The following is a 15,308-nucleotide window of genomic DNA, read 5'->3' as shown; positions in this document are numbered from 1 at the left end:
CCGAAAGTCAGATTTTTTCTGAAATTGTGACCCCGGGGCTTAGGGATTTTTTCAAAAAAATCTTTTCCCGCCGGTTAAGTTGTCGAGGGCTGATTTCTTGTCCTGTGATAAAAAGCCTTTTGTTTTGACCGCCAAACCTTTCAGGGGAGCATTTGCAACCGTTTGGCACCATTTTTGAGTGAACTGCGGAATGTCAGATTTTTGCTGAAATTGTGACCCCAGGGCTTAGGGATTTTTTCAAAAAATCTTTTGCCGCCGGTTAAGTTGTTGAGGGCTGATTTCTTGTCCTGTGATAAAAAGCCATTTGTTTCGACCGCCAAAGCTGTCAGAGGAGCATTTGCAACCGTTGGGCACCATTTTTGAGTGAATTGCCGAAAGTCAGATTTTTGCTGAAATTGTGACCCCGGGGCTTAGGAATTTTTTCAAAAAATCTTTTTCCTCCGGTTAAGTTGTTGAGGGCTGATTTCTTGTCCTGTGATAAGAAGCCTTTTGTTTCGACCGCCAAACCTTTCAGGGGAGCATTTTCAATTGTTGGGCACCATTTTTGAGACAATTGCCGAAAGTCAGATTTTTTCTGAAATTGTGACCCCGGGGCTTAGGAATTTTTTCAAAAAATCTTTTTCCTCCGGTTAAGTTGTCGAGGGCTGATTTCTTGTCCTGTGATAAGAAGCCTTTTCTTTTGACCGCCAAATCTTTCAGGGGAGCATTTGCAATTGTTGGGCACCATTTTTGAGAGAATTGCCGAAAGTCAGATTTTTGCTGAAATTGTGACCCCGGGGCTTAGGGATTTTTTCAAAAAAATCTTTTTCCTCCGGTTAAATTGTCGAGGGCTGATTTCTTGTCCTGTGATAAAAAGCCTTCTGTTTCGAACGCCAAACCTTTCAGGGGAGCATTTGCAACCGTTTGGCACCATTTTTGAGTGAATTGCCGAAAGTCAGATTTTTGCTGAAATTGTGACCCCGGGGCTTAGGGATTTTTTCAAAAAATCTTTTGCCGCCGGTTAAGTTGTTGAGGGCTGATTTCTTGTCCTGTGATAAAAAGCCGTTTGTTTCGACCGCCAAAGCTGTCAGAGGAGCTTTTGCAACCGTTGGGCACCATTTTTGAGTGAATTGCCGAATGTCAGATTTTTGCTGAAATTGTGACCCCGGGGCTTAGGGATTTTTTTTGAAAAAATCTTTTTCCGCCGCTTAAGTTGTCGGGAGTTGTTTTCTTGTCCTGTGATAGAAAGCCTTCTGTTTCGACCGCCAAAGTTTTCAGAGGAGCTTTTGCAACCGTTGGGCACCATTTTTGAGTGAATTGCCGAATGTCAGATTTTTGCTGAAATTGTGACCCCGGGGCTTAGGGATTTTTTCGAAAATTCCTTGGTCGCCGGTTAAGTTGTTGAGGGCCGATTTCTTGTCCTGTGATAAAAAGCCATTTGTTTCGACCGCCAAAGCTGTCAGAGGAGCATTTGCAACCGTTTGGCACCATTTTTGAGTGAATTGCCGAAAGTCAGATTTTTGCTGAAATTGTGACCCCGGGGCTTAGGGATTTTTTCGAAAAAATGTTTTTCCGCCGCTTAAGTTGTCGGGTGTTGTTTTCTTGTCCTGTGATAAAAAGCCTTCTGTTCAGACATCCAATCCTTTCAGAGGAGCATTTGCAACCGTTTGGCACCATTTTTGAGTGAATTGCCGAAAGTCAGATTTTTCCTGAAATTGTGACCCCGGGGCTTAGGGATTTTTTCAAAAAATCTTTTGCCACCGGTTAAGTTGTTGAGGGCTGATTTCTTGTCCTGTGATAAAAAGCCTTTTGTTTCGACCGCCAAACCTTTCAGGGGAGCATTTTCAATTGTTGGGCACCATTTTTGAGACAATTGCCGAAAGTCAGATTTTTTCTGAAATTGTGACCCCGGGGCTTAGGAATTTTTTCAAAAAATCTTTTTCCTCCGGTTAAGTTGTCGAGGGCTGATTTCTTGTCCTGTGATAAGAAGCCTTTTGTTTCGACCGCCAAACCTTTCAGGGGAGCATTTTCAATTGTTGGGCACCATTTTTGAGACAATTGCCGAAAGTCAGATTTTTTCTGAAATTGTGACCCCGGGGCTTAGGAATTTTTTCAAAAAATCTTTTTCCTCCGGTTAAGTTGTCGAGGGCTGATTTCTTGTCCTGTGATAAGAAGCCTTTTGTTTCGACCGCCAAACCTTTCAGGGGAGCATTTGCAATTTTTGGGCACCATTTTTGAGTGAATTGCCGAAAGTCAGATTTTTGCTGAAATTGTGACCCCGGGGCTTAGGGATTTTTTCAAAAAATCTTTTTCCTCCGGTTAAGTTGCCGAGGGCTGATTTCTTGTCCTGTGATAGAAAGCCTTCTGTTTCGACCGCCAAAGCTTTCCGAGGAGCATTTGCAACCGTTTGGCACCATTTTTGAGTGAATTGCCAAAAGACAGATTTTTGCTGAAATTGTGACCCCGGGGCTTAGGAATTTTTTCAAAAAATCTTTTTCCTCCGGTTAAGTTGTCGAGGGCTGATTTCTTGTCCTGTGATAAGAAGCCTTTTGTTTCGACCGCCAAACCTTTCAGGGGAGCATTTGCAATTGTTGGGCACCATTTTTGAGAGAATTGCCGAAAGTCAGATTTTTTCTGAAATTGTGACCCCGGGGCTTAGGGATTTTTTCAAAAAAATCTTTTCCCGCCGGTTAAGTTGTCGAGGGTTGATTTCTGGACCTGTGATAAAAAGCCTTCTGTTTAGACCGCCAAACCTGTCAGAGGAGCATGTGCAACCGTTGGGCACCATTTTTGAGTGAATTGCCGAAAGTCAGATTTTTGCTGAAATTGTGACCCCGGGGCTTAGGGATTTTTTCAAAAAATCTTTTTCCTCTGGTTAAGTTGTCGAGGGCTGATTTCTTGTCCTGTGATAAAAAGCCTTTTGTTTTGACCGCCAAACCTTTCAGGGGAGCATTTGCAACCGTTTGGCACCATTTTTGAGTGAACTGCGGAATGTCAGATTTTTGCTGAAATTGTGACCCCGGGGCTTAGGGATTTTTTCAAAAAAATCTTTTTCCTCCGGTTAAGTTGTCGAGGGCTGATTTCTTGTCCTGTGATAAGAAGCCTTTTGTTCCGACCGCCAAACCTTTCAGGGGAGCATTTGCAATTGTTGGGCACCATTTTTGAGAGAATTGCCGAAAGTCAGATTTTTTCTGAAATTGTGACCCCGGGGCTTAGGGATTTTTTCAAAAAAATCTTTTTCCTCCGGTTAAGTTGTCGAGGGCTGATTTCTTGTCCTGTGATAAGAAGCCTTTTGTTTCGACCGCCAAACCTTTCAGGGGAGCATTTTCAATTGTTGGGCACCATTTTTGAGACAATTGCCGAAAGTCAGATTTTTTCTGAAATTGTGACCCCGGGGCTTAGGAATTTTTTCAAAAAATCTTTTTCCTCCGGTTAAGTTGTCGAGGGCTGATTTCTTGTCCTGTGATAAGAAGCCTTTTGTTTCGACCGCCAAACCTTTCAGGGGAGCATTTTCAATTGTTGGGCACCATTTTTGAGATAATTGCCGAAAGTCAGATTTTTTCTGAAATTGTGACCCCGGGGCTTAGGAATTGTTTCAAAAAATCTTTTTCCTCCGGTTAAGTTGTCGAGGGCTGATTTCTTGTCCTGTGATAAAAAGCCTTCTGTTTCGAACGCCAAACCTTTCAGGGGAGCATTTGCAACCGTTTGGCACCATTTTTGAGTGAATTGCCGAAAGTCAGATTTTTGCTGAAATTGTGACCCCGGGGCTTAGGGATTTTTTCAAAAAATCTTTTTCCTCCGGTTAAGTTGTCGAGGGCTGATTTCTTGTCCTGTGATAGAAAGCCTTCTGTTTCGACCGCCAAAGCTGTCAGAGGAGCATTTGCAACCGTTTGGCACCATTTTTGAGTGAATTGCCGAAAGACAGATTTTTGCTGAAATTGTGACCCCTGGGCTTAGGGATTTTTTCAAAAAATCTTTTTCCTCCGGTTAAGTTGTCGAGGGCTGATTTCTTGTCCTGTGATAAGAAGCCTTTTGTTTCGACCGCCAAACTTTCAGGGGAGCATTTTCAATTGTTGGGCACCATTTTTGAGATAATTGCCGAAAGTCAGATTTTTTCTGAAATTGTGACCCCGGGGCTTAGGGATTTTTTCAAAAAATCTTTTTCCTCCGGTTAAGTTGCCGAGGGCTGATTTCTTGTCCTGTGATAAAAAGCCTTCTGTTTCGACCGCCAAAGCTTTCCGAGGAGCATTTGCAACCGTTTGGCACCATTTTTGAGTGAATTGCCGAAAGACAGATTTTTGCTGAAATTGTGACCCCGGGGCTTAGGAATTTTTTCAAAAAATCTTTTTCCTCCGGTTAAGTTGTCGAGGGCTGATTTATTGTCCTGTGATAAGAAGCCTTTTGTTTCGATCGCCAAACCTTTCAGGGGAGCATTTGCAATTGTTGGGCACCATTTTTGAGAGAATTGCCGAAAGTCAGATTTTTGCTGAAATTGTGACCCCGGGGCTTAGGGATTTTTTCAAAAAAATCTTTTCCCGCCGGTTAAGTTGTCGAGGGTTGATTTCTTGTCCTGTGATAAAAAGCCTTTTGTTTCGAACGCCAAACCTTTCAGGGGAGCATTTGCAATCGTTTGGCACCATTTTTGAGTGAATTGCCGAAAGTCAGATTTTTGCTGAAATTGTGACCCCGGGGCTTAGGGATTTTTTCAAAAAATCTTTTTCCTCCGGTTAAGTTGTCGAGGGCTGATTTCTTGTCCTGTGATAAGAAGCCTTTTGTTTCGACCGCCAAACCTTTCAGGGGAGCATTTGCAATTGTTGGGCACCATTTTTGAGAGAATTGCCGAAAGTCAGATTTTTTCTGAAATTGTGACCCCGGGGCTTAGGGATTTTTTCAAAAAAATCTTTTTCCTCCGGTTAAATTATCGAGGGCTGATTTCTTGTCCTGTGATAAAAAGCCTTCTGTTTCGAACGCCAAACCTTTCAGGGGAGCATTTGCAATCGTTTGGCACCATTTTTGAGTGAATTGCCGAAAGTCAGATTTTTGCTGAAATTGTGACCCCGGGGCTTAGGGATTTTTTCAAAAAATCTTTTGCCACCGGTTAAGTTGTTGAGGGCTGATTTCTTGTCCTGTGATAAAAAGCCGTTTGTTTCGACCGCCAAAGCTGTCAGAGGAGCTTTTGCAACCGTTGGGCACCATTTTTGAGTGAATTGCCGAATGTCAGATTTTTGCTGAAATTGTGACCCCGGGGCTTAGGGATTTTTTCGAAAAAATGTTTTTCCGCCGTTTAAGTTGTCGGGTGTTGTTTTCTTGTCCTGTGATAAAAAGCCTTCTGTTCAGACATCCAAACCTTTCAGAGGAGCATTTGCAACCGTTTGGCACCATTTTTGAGTGAATTGCCGAAAGTCAGATTTTTCCTGAAATTGTGACCCCGGGGCTTAGGGATTTTTTCAGAAAATCTTTTGCCGCCGGTTAAGTTGTTGAGGGCTGATTTCTTGTCCTGTGATAAAAAGCCATTTGTTTCGACCGCCAAAGCTGTCAGAGGAGCATTTGCAACCGTTGGGCACCATTTTTGAGTGAATTGCCGAAAGTCAGATTTTTGCTGAGATTGTGACCCCGGGGCTTAGGAATTTTTTCAAAAAATCTTTTTCCTCCGGTTAAGTTGTCGAGGGCTGATTTCTTGTCCTGTGATAAGAAGCCTTTTGTTTCGACCGCCAAACCTTTCATGGGAGCATTTGCAATTGTTGGGCACCATTTTTGAGAGAATTGCCGAAAGTCAGATTTTTTCTGAAATTGTGACCCCGGGGCTTAGGGATTTTTTCAAAAAAATCTTTTTCCTCCGGTTAAATTGTCGAGGGCTGATTTCTTGTCCTGTGATAAAAAGCCTTCTGTTTCGAACGCCAAACCTTTCAGGGGAGCATTTGCAACCGTTTGGCACCATTTTTGAGTGAATTGCCGAAAGTCAGATTTTTGCTGAAATTGTGACCCCGGGGCTTAGGAATTTTTTCAAAAAATCTTTTTCCTCCGGTTAAGTTGTCGAGGGCTGATTTCTTGTCCTGTGATAAGAAGCCTTTTGTTTCGACCGCCAAACCTTTCAGGGGAGCATTTTCAATTGTTGGGCACCATTTTTGAGACAATTGCCGAAAGTCAGATTTTTTCTGAAATTGTGACCCCGGGGCTTAGGAATTTTTTCAAAAAATCTTTTTCCTCCGGTTAAGTTGTCGAGGGCTGATTTCTTGTCCTGTTATAAGAAGCCTTTTGTTTCGACCGCCAAACCTTTCAGGGGAGCATTTTCAATTGTTGGGCACCATTTTTGAGATAATTGCCGAAAGTCAGATTTTTTCTGAAATTGTGACCCCGGGGCTTAGGAATTTTTTCAAAAAATCTTTTTCCTCCGGTTAAGTTGTCGAGGGCTGATTTCTTGTCCTGTGATAAGAAGCCTTTTGTTTCGACCGCCAAACCTTTCAGGGGAGCATTTTCAATTGTTGGGCACCATTTTTGAGACAATTGCCGAAAGTCAGATTTTTTCTGAAATTGTGACCCCGGGGCTTAGGAATTTTTTCAAAAAATCTTTTTCCTCCGGTTAAGTTGTCGAGGGCTGATTTCTTGTCCTGTGATAAAAAGCCTTCTGTTTCGAACGCCAAACCTTTCAGGGGAGCATTTGCAACCGTTTGGCACCATTTTTGAGTGAATTGCCGAAAGTCAGATTTTTGCTGAAATTGTGACCCCGGGGCTTAGGAATTTTTTCAAAAAATCTTTTTCCTCCAGTTAAGTTGTCGAGGGCTGATTTCTTGTCCTGTGATAAGAAGCCTTTTGTTTCGACCGCCAAACCTTTCAGGGGAGCATTTGCAATTGTTGGGCACCATTTTTGAGAGAATTGCCGAAAGTCAGATTTTTTCTGAAATTGTGACCCCGGGGCTTAGGGATTTTTTCAAAAAAATCTTTTTCCTCCGGTTAAATTGTCGAGGGCTGATTTCTTGTCCTGTGATAAAAAGCCTTCTGTTTCGAACGCCAAACCTTTCAGGGGAGCATCTGCAATCGTTTGGCACCATTTTTGAGTGAATTGCCGAAAGTCAGATTTTTGCTGAAATTGTGACCCCGGGGCTTAGGGATTTTTTCAAAAAATCTTTTGCCACCGGTTAAGTTGTTGAGGGCTGATTTCTTGTCCTGTGATAAAAAGCCGTTTGTTTCGACCGCCAAAGCTGTCAGAGGAGCTTTTGCAACCGTTGGGCACCATTTTTGAGTGAATTGCCGAATGTCAGATTTTTGCTGAAATTGTGACCCCGGGGCTTAGGGATTTTTTCGAAAAAATGTTTTTCCGCCGTTTAAGTTGTCGGGTGTTGTTTTCTTGTCCTGTGATAAAAAGCCTTCTGTTCAGACATCCAAACCTTTCAGAGGAGCATTTGCAACCGTTTGGCACCATTTTTGAGTGAATTGCCGAAAGTCAGATTTTTGCTGAAATTGTGACCCCGGGGCTTAGGGATTTTTTCAGAAAATCTTTTGCCGCCGGTTAAGTTGTTGAGGGCTGATTTCTTGTCCTGTGATAAAAAGCCATTTGTTTCGACCGCCAAAGCTGTCAGAGGAGCATTTGCAACCGTTGGGCACCATTTTTGAGTGAATTGCCGAAAGTCAGATTTTTGCTGAAATTGTGACCCCGGGGCTTAGGAATTTTTTCAAAAAATCTTTTTCCTCCGGTTAAGTTGTCGAGGGCTGATTTCTTGTCCTGTGATAAGAAGCCTTTTGTTTCGACCGCCAAACCTTTCAGGGGAGCATTTGCAATTGTTGGGCACCATTTTTGAGAGAATTGCCGAAAGTCAGATTTTTTCTGAAATTGTGACCCCGGGGCTTAGGGATTTTTTCAAAAAAATCTTTTTCCTCCGGTTAAATTGTCGAGGGCTGATTTCTTGTCCTGTGATAAAAAGCCTTCTGTTTCGAATGCCAAACCTTTCAGGGGAGCATTTGCAACCGTTTGGCACCATTTTTGAGTGAATTGCCGAAAGTCAGATTTTTGCTGAAATTGTGACCCCGGGGCTTAGGAATTTTTTCAAAAAATCTTTTTCCTCCGGTTAAGTTGTCGAGGGCTGATTTCTTGTCCTGTGATAAGAAGCCTTTTGTTTCGACCGCCAAACCTTTCAGGGGAGCATTTTCAATTGCTGGGCACCATTTTTGAGACAATTGCCGAAAGTCAGATTTTTTCTGAAATTGTGACCCCGGGGCTTAGGAATTTTTTCAAAAAATCTTTTTCCTCCGGTTAAGTTGTCGAGGGCTGATTTCTTGTCCTGTTATAAGAAGCCTTTTGTTTCGACCGCCAAACCTTTCAGGGGAGCATTTTCAATTGTTGGGCACCATTTTTGAGATAATTGCCGAAAGTCAGATTTTTTCTGAAATTGTGACCCCGGGGCTTAGGAATTTTTTCAAAAAATCTTTTTCCTCCGGTTAAGTTGTCGAGGGCTGATTTCTTGTCCTGTGATAAGAAGCCTTTTGTTTCGACCGCCAAACCTTTCAGGGGAGCATTTTCAATTGTTGGGCACCATTTTTGAGACAATTGCCGAAAGTCAGATTTTTTCTGAAATTGTGACCCCGGGGCTTAGGAATTTTTCAAAAAATCTTTTTCCTCTGGTTAAGTTGTCGAGGGCTGATTTCTTGTCCTGTGATAAGAAGCCTTTTGTTTCGACCGCCAAACCTTTCAGGGGAGCATTTGCAACCGTTTGGCACCATTTTTGAGTGAACTGCGGAATGTCAGATTTTTGCTGAAATTGTGACCCCAGGGCTTAGGAATTTTTTCAAAAAATCTTTTTCCTCCGGTTAAGTTGTCGAGGGCTGATTTCTTGTCCTGTGATAAAAAGCCTTTTGTTTCGACCGCCAAACCTTTCAGGGGAGCATTTGCAATTGTTGGGGCACCATTTTTGAGAGAATTGCCGAAAGTCAGATTTTTTCTGAAATTGTGACCCCGGGGCTTAGGGATTTTTTCAAAAAAATCTTTTCCCGCCGGTTAAGTTGTCGAGGGTTGATTTCTTGACCTGTGATAAAAAGCCTTCTGTTTCGACCGCCAAACCTGTCAGTGGAGCATGTGCAACCGTTGGGCACCATTTTTGAGTGAATTGCCGAATGTCAGATTTTTGCTGAAATTGTGACCCCGGGGCTTAGGGATTTTTTCAAAAAATCTTTTTCCTCTGGTTAAGTTGTCGAGGGCTGATTTCTTGTCCTGTGATAAAAAGCCTTTTGTTTTGACCGCCAAACGTTTCAGGGGAGCATTTGCAACCGTTTGGCACCATTTTTGAGTGAACTGCGGAATGTCAGATTTTTGCTGAAATTGTGACCCCAGGGCTTAGGAATTTTTTCAAAAAAACTTTTTCCTCTGGTTAAGTTGTCGAGGGCTGATTTCTTGTCCTGTGATAAAAAGCCTTTTGTTTCGACCGCCAAACCTTTCAGGGGAGCATTTGCAATTGTTGGGCACCATTTTTGAGAGAATTGCCGAAAGTCAGATTTTTTCTGAAATTGTGACCCCGGGGCTTAGGAATTTTTTCAAAAAATCTTTTTCCTCCGGTTAAGTTGTCGAGGGCTGATTTCTTGTCCTGTGATAAGAAGCCTTTTGTTTCGACCGCCAAACCTTTCAGGGGAGCATTTTCAATTGTTGGGCACCATTTTTGAGACAATTGCCGAAAGTCAGATTTTTTCTGAAATTGTGACCCCGGGGCTTAGGAATTTTTTCAAAAAATCTTTTTCCTCCGGTTAAGTTGTCGAGGGCTGATTTCTTGTCCTGTGATAAAAAGCCTTCTGTTTCGAACGCCAAACCTTTCAGGGGAGCATTTGCCACCGTTTGGCACCATTTTTGAGTGAATTGCCGAAAGTCAGATTTTTGCTGAAATTGTGACCCCGGGGCTTAGGAATTTTTTCAAAAAATCTTTTTCCTCCGGTTAAGTTGTCGAGGGCTGATTTCTTGTCCTGTGATAAGAAGCCTTTTGTTTCGACCGCCAAACCTTTCAGGGGAGCATTTGCAATTGTTGGGCACCATTTTTGAGAGAATTGCCGAAAGTCAGATTTTTTCTGAAATTGTGACCCCGGGGCTTAGGGATTTTTTCAAAAAAATCTTTTTCCTCCGGTTAAATTGTCGAGGGCTGATTTCTTGTCCTGTGATAAAAAGCCTTCTGTTTCGAACGCCAAACCTTTCAGGGGAGCATTTGCAATCGTTTGGCACCATTTTTGAGTGAATTGCCGAAAGTCAGATTTTTGCTGAAATTGTGACCCCGGGGCTTAGGGATTTTTTCAAAAAATCTTTTGCCACCGGTTAAGTTGTTGAGGGCTGATTTCTTGTCCTGTGATAAAAAGCCGTTTGTTTCGACCGCCAAAGCTGTCAGAGGAGCTTTTGCAACCGTTGGGCACCATTTTTGAGTGAATTGCCGAATGTCAGATTTTTGCTGAAATTGTGACCCCGGGGCTTAGGGATTTTTTCGAAAAAATGTTTTTCCGCCGTTTAAGTTGTCGGGTGTTGTTTTCTTGTCCTGTGATAAAAAGCCTTCTGTTCAGACATCCAAACCTTTCAGAGGAGCATTTGCAACCGTTTGGCACCATTTTTGAGTGAATTGCCGAAAGTCAGATTTTTGCTGAAATTGTGACCCCGGGGCTTAGGGATTTTTTCAGAAAATCTTTTGCCGCCGGTTAAGTTGTTGAGGGCTGATTTCTTGTCCTGTGATAAAAAGCCATTTGTTTCGACCGCCAAAGCTGTCAGAGGAGCATTTGCAACCGTTGGGCACCATTTTTGAGAGAATTGCCGAAAGTCAGATTTTTGCTGAAATTGTGACCCCGGGGCTTACGGATTTTTTCAAAAAAATCTTTTTCCTCCGGTTAAGTTGTCGAGGGCTGATTTCTTGTCCTGTGATAAGAAGCCTTTTGTTTCGACCGCCAAACCTTTCAGGGGAGCATTTTCAATTGTTGGGCACCATTTTTGAGACAATTGCCGAAAGTCAGATTTTTTCTGAAATTGTGACCCCGGGGCTTAGGAATTTTTTCAAAAAATCTTTTTCCTCCGGTTAAGTTGTCGAGGGCTGATTTCTTGTCCTGTGATAAGAAGCCTTTTGTTTCGACCGCCAAACCTTTCAGGGGAGCATTTTCAATTGTTGGGCACCATTTTTGAGATAATTGCCGAAAGTCAGATTTTTTCTGAAATTGTGACCCCGGGGCTTAGGAATTTTTTCAAAAAATCTTTTTCCTCCGGTTAAGTTGTCGAGGGCTGATTTCTTGTCCTGTGATAAGAAGCCTTTTGTTTCGACCGCCAAACCTTTCAGGGGAGCATTTTCAATTGTTGGGCACCATTTTTGAGACAATTGCCGAAAGTCAGATTTTTTCTGAAATTGTGACCCCGGGGCTTAGGAATTGTTTCAAAAAATCTTTTTCCTCCGGTTAAGTTGTCGAGGGCTGATTTCTTGTCCTGTGATAAAAAGCCTTCTGTTTCGAACGCCAAACCTTTCAGGGGAGCATTTGCAACCGTTTGGCACCATTTTTGAGTGAATTGCCGAAAGTCAGATTTTTGCTGAAATTGTGACCCCGGGGCTTAGGGATTTTTTCAAAAAATCTTTTTCCTCCGGTTAAGTTGTCGAGGGCTGATTTCTTGTCCTGTGATAGAAAGCCTTCTGTTTCGACCGCCAAAGCTGTCAGAGGAGCATTTGCAACCGTTTGGCACCATTTTTGAGTGAATTGCCGAAAGACAGATTTTTGCTGAAATTGTGACCCCTGGGCTTAGGGATTTTTTCAAAAAATCTTTTTCCTCCGGTTAAGTTGTCGAGGGCTGATTTCTTGTCCTGTGATAAGAAGCCTTTTGTTTCGACCGCCAAACTTTCAGGGGAGCATTTTCAATTGTTGGGCACCATTTTTGAGATAATTGCCGAAAGTCAGATTTTTTCTGAAATTGTGACCCCGGGGCTTAGGGATTTTTTCAAAAAATCTTTTTCCTCCGGTTAAGTTGCCGAGGGCTGATTTCTTGTCCTGTGATAAAAAGCCTTCTGTTTCGACCGCCAAAGCTTTCCGAGGAGCATTTGCAACCGTTTGGCACCATTTTTGAGTGAATTGCCGAAAGACAGATTTTTGCTGAAATTGTGACCCCGGGGCTTAGGAATTTTTTCAAAAAATCTTTTTCCTCCGGTTAAGTTGTCGAGGGCTGATTTATTGTCCTGTGATAAGAAGCCTTTTGTTTCGATCGCCAAACCTTTCAGGGGAGCATTTGCAATTGTTGGGCACCATTTTTGAGAGAATTGCCGAAAGTCAGATTTTTGCTGAAATTGTGACCCCGGGGCTTAGGGATTTTTTCAAAAAAATCTTTTCCCGCCGGTTAAGTTGTCGAGGGTTGATTTCTTGTCCTGTGATAAAAAGCCTTTTGTTTCGAACGCCAAACCTTTCAGGGGAGCATTTGCAATCGTTTGGCACCATTTTTGAGTGAATTGCCGAAAGTCAGATTTTTGCTGAAATTGTGACCCCGGGGCTTAGGGATTTTTTCAAAAAATCTTTTTCCTCCGGTTAAGTTGTCGAGGGCTGATTTCTTGTCCTGTGATAAGAAGCCTTTTGTTTCGACCGCCAAACCTTTCAGGGGAGCATTTGCAATTGTTGGGCACCATTTTTGAGAGAATTGCCGAAAGTCAGATTTTTTCTGAAATTGTGACCCCGGGGCTTAGGGATTTTTTCAAAAAAATCTTTTTCCTCCGGTTAAATTGTCGAGGGCTGATTTCTTGTCCTGTGATAAAAAGCCTTCTGTTTCGAACGCCAAACCTTTCAGGGGAGCATTTGCAATCGTTTGGCACCATTTTTGAGTGAATTGCCGAAAGTCAGATTTTTGCTGAAATTGTGACCCCGGGGCTTAGGGATTTTTTCAAAAAATCTTTTGCCACCGGTTAAGTTGTTGAGGGCTGATTTCTTGTCCTGTGATAAAAAGCCGTTTGTTTCGACCGCCAAAGCTGTCAGAGGAGCTTTTGCAACCGTTGGGCACCATTTTTGAGTGAATTGCCGAATGTCAGATTTTTGCTGAAATTGTGACCCCGGGGCTTAGGGATTTTTTCGAAAAAATGTTTTTCCGCCGTTTAAGTTGTCGGGTGTTGTTTTCTTGTCCTGTGATAAAAAGCCTTCTGTTCAGACATCCAAACCTTTCAGAGGAGCATTTGCAACCGTTTGGCACCATTTTTGAGTGAATTGCCGAAAGTCAGATTTTTCCTGAAATTGTGACCCCGGGGCTTAGGGATTTTTTCAGAAAATCTTTTGCCGCCGGTTAAGTTGTTGAGGGCTGATTTCTTGTCCTGTGATAAAAAGCCATTTGTTTCGACCGCCAAAGCTGTCAGAGGAGCATTTGCAACCGTTGGGCACCATTTTTGAGTGAATTGCCGAAAGTCAGATTTTTGCTGAGATTGTGACCCCGGGGCTTAGGAATTTTTTCAAAAAATCTTTTTCCTCCGGTTAAGTTGTCGAGGGCTGATTTCTTGTCCTGTGATAAGAAGCCTTTTGTTTCGACCGCCAAACCTTTCATGGGAGCATTTGCAATTGTTGGGCACCATTTTTGAGAGAATTGCCGAAAGTCAGATTTTTTCTGAAATTGTGACCCCGGGGCTTAGGGATTTTTTCAAAAAAATCTTTTTCCTCCGGTTAAATTGTCGAGGGCTGATTTCTTGTCCTGTGATAAAAAGCCTTCTGTTTCGAACGCCAAACCTTTCAGGGGAGCATTTGCAACCGTTTGGCACCATTTTTGAGTGAATTGCCGAAAGTCAGATTTTTGCTGAAATTGTGACCCCGGGGCTTAGGAATTTTTTCAAAAAATCTTTTTCCTCCGGTTAAGTTGTCGAGGGCTGATTTCTTGTCCTGTGATAAGAAGCCTTTTGTTTCGACCGCCAAACCTTTCAGGGGAGCATTTTCAATTGTTGGGCACCATTTTTGAGACAATTGCCGAAAGTCAGATTTTTTCTGAAATTGTGACCCCGGGGCTTAGGAATTTTTTCAAAAAATCTTTTTCCTCCGGTTAAGTTGTCGAGGGCTGATTTCTTGTCCTGTTATAAGAAGCCTTTTGTTTCGACCGCCAAACCTTTCAGGGGAGCATTTTCAATTGTTGGGCACCATTTTTGAGATAATTGCCGAAAGTCAGATTTTTTCTGAAATTGTGACCCCGGGGCTTAGGAATTTTTTCAAAAAATCTTTTTCCTCCGGTTAAGTTGTCGAGGGCTGATTTCTTGTCCTGTGATAAGAAGCCTTTTGTTTCGACCGCCAAACCTTTCAGGGGAGCATTTTCAATTGTTGGGCACCATTTTTGAGACAATTGCCGAAAGTCAGATTTTTTCTGAAATTGTGACCCCGGGGCTTAGGAATTTTTTCAAAAAATCTTTTTCCTCCGGTTAAGTTGTCGAGGGCTGATTTCTTGTCCTGTGATAAAAAGCCTTCTGTTTCGAACGCCAAACCTTTCAGGGGAGCATTTGCAACCGTTTGGCACCATTTTTGAGTGAATTGCCGAAAGTCAGATTTTTGCTGAAATTGTGACCCCGGGGCTTAGGAATTTTTTCAAAAAATCTTTTTCCTCCAGTTAAGTTGTCGAGGGCTGATTTCTTGTCCTGTGATAAGAAGCCTTTTGTTTCGACCGCCAAACCTTTCAGGGGAGCATTTGCAATTGTTGGGCACCATTTTTGAGAGAATTGCCGAAAGTCAGATTTTTTCTGAAATTGTGACCCCGGGGCTTAGGGATTTTTTCAAAAAAATCTTTTTCCTCCGGTTAAATTGTCGAGGGCTGATTTCTTGTCCTGTGATAAAAAGCCTTCTGTTTCGAACGCCAAACCTTTCAGGGGAGCATCTGCAATCGTTTGGCACCATTTTTGAGTGAATTGCCGAAAGTCAGATTTTTGCTGAAATTGTGACCCCGGGGCTTAGGGATTTTTTCAAAAAATCTTTTGCCACCGGTTAAGTTGTTGAGGGCTGATTTCTTGTCCTGTGATAAAAAGCCGTTTGTTTCGACCGCCAAAGCTGTCAGAGGAGCTTTTGCAACCGTTGGGCACCATTTTTGAGTGAATTGCCGAATGTCAGATTTTTGCTGAAATTGTGACCCCGGGGCTTAGGGATTTTTTCGAAAAAATGTTTTTCCGCCGTTTAAGTTGTCGGGTGTTGTTTTCTTGTCCTGTGATAAAAAGCCTTCTGTTCAGACATCCAAACCTTTCAGAGGAGCATTTGCAACCGTTTGGCACCATTTTTGAGTGAATTGCCGAAAGTCAGATTTTTGCTGAAATTGTGACCCCGGGGCTTAGGGATTTTTTCAGAAAATCTTTTGCCGCCGGTTAAGTTGTTGAGGGCTGATTTCTTGTCCTGTGATAAAAAGC

The 15,308-nt window shown here is 42.6% G+C and overlaps 1 long non-coding RNA gene across 1 annotated transcript in view; it reads right to left on the bottom strand.

The window, feature by feature from the left end:
- LOC310769644 overlaps nucleotides 1–15,308 on the bottom strand; it is a 207,238-nt gene that overhangs the window by 42,625 nt on the left and 149,305 nt on the right. The gene's annotated exons all lie outside the window — the stretch shown is intronic.

This window comes from Podarcis filfolensis (assembly GCF_964270895.1).
Source record: "Podarcis filfolensis genome assembly, chromosome: 8".
NCBI lineage: Eukaryota > Metazoa > Chordata > Lepidosauria > Squamata > Lacertidae > Podarcis > Podarcis filfolensis.
The sequence above is the reverse complement of the archived record's forward strand: the minus strand, read 5'-3'. Positions and strand labels throughout refer to the sequence as shown.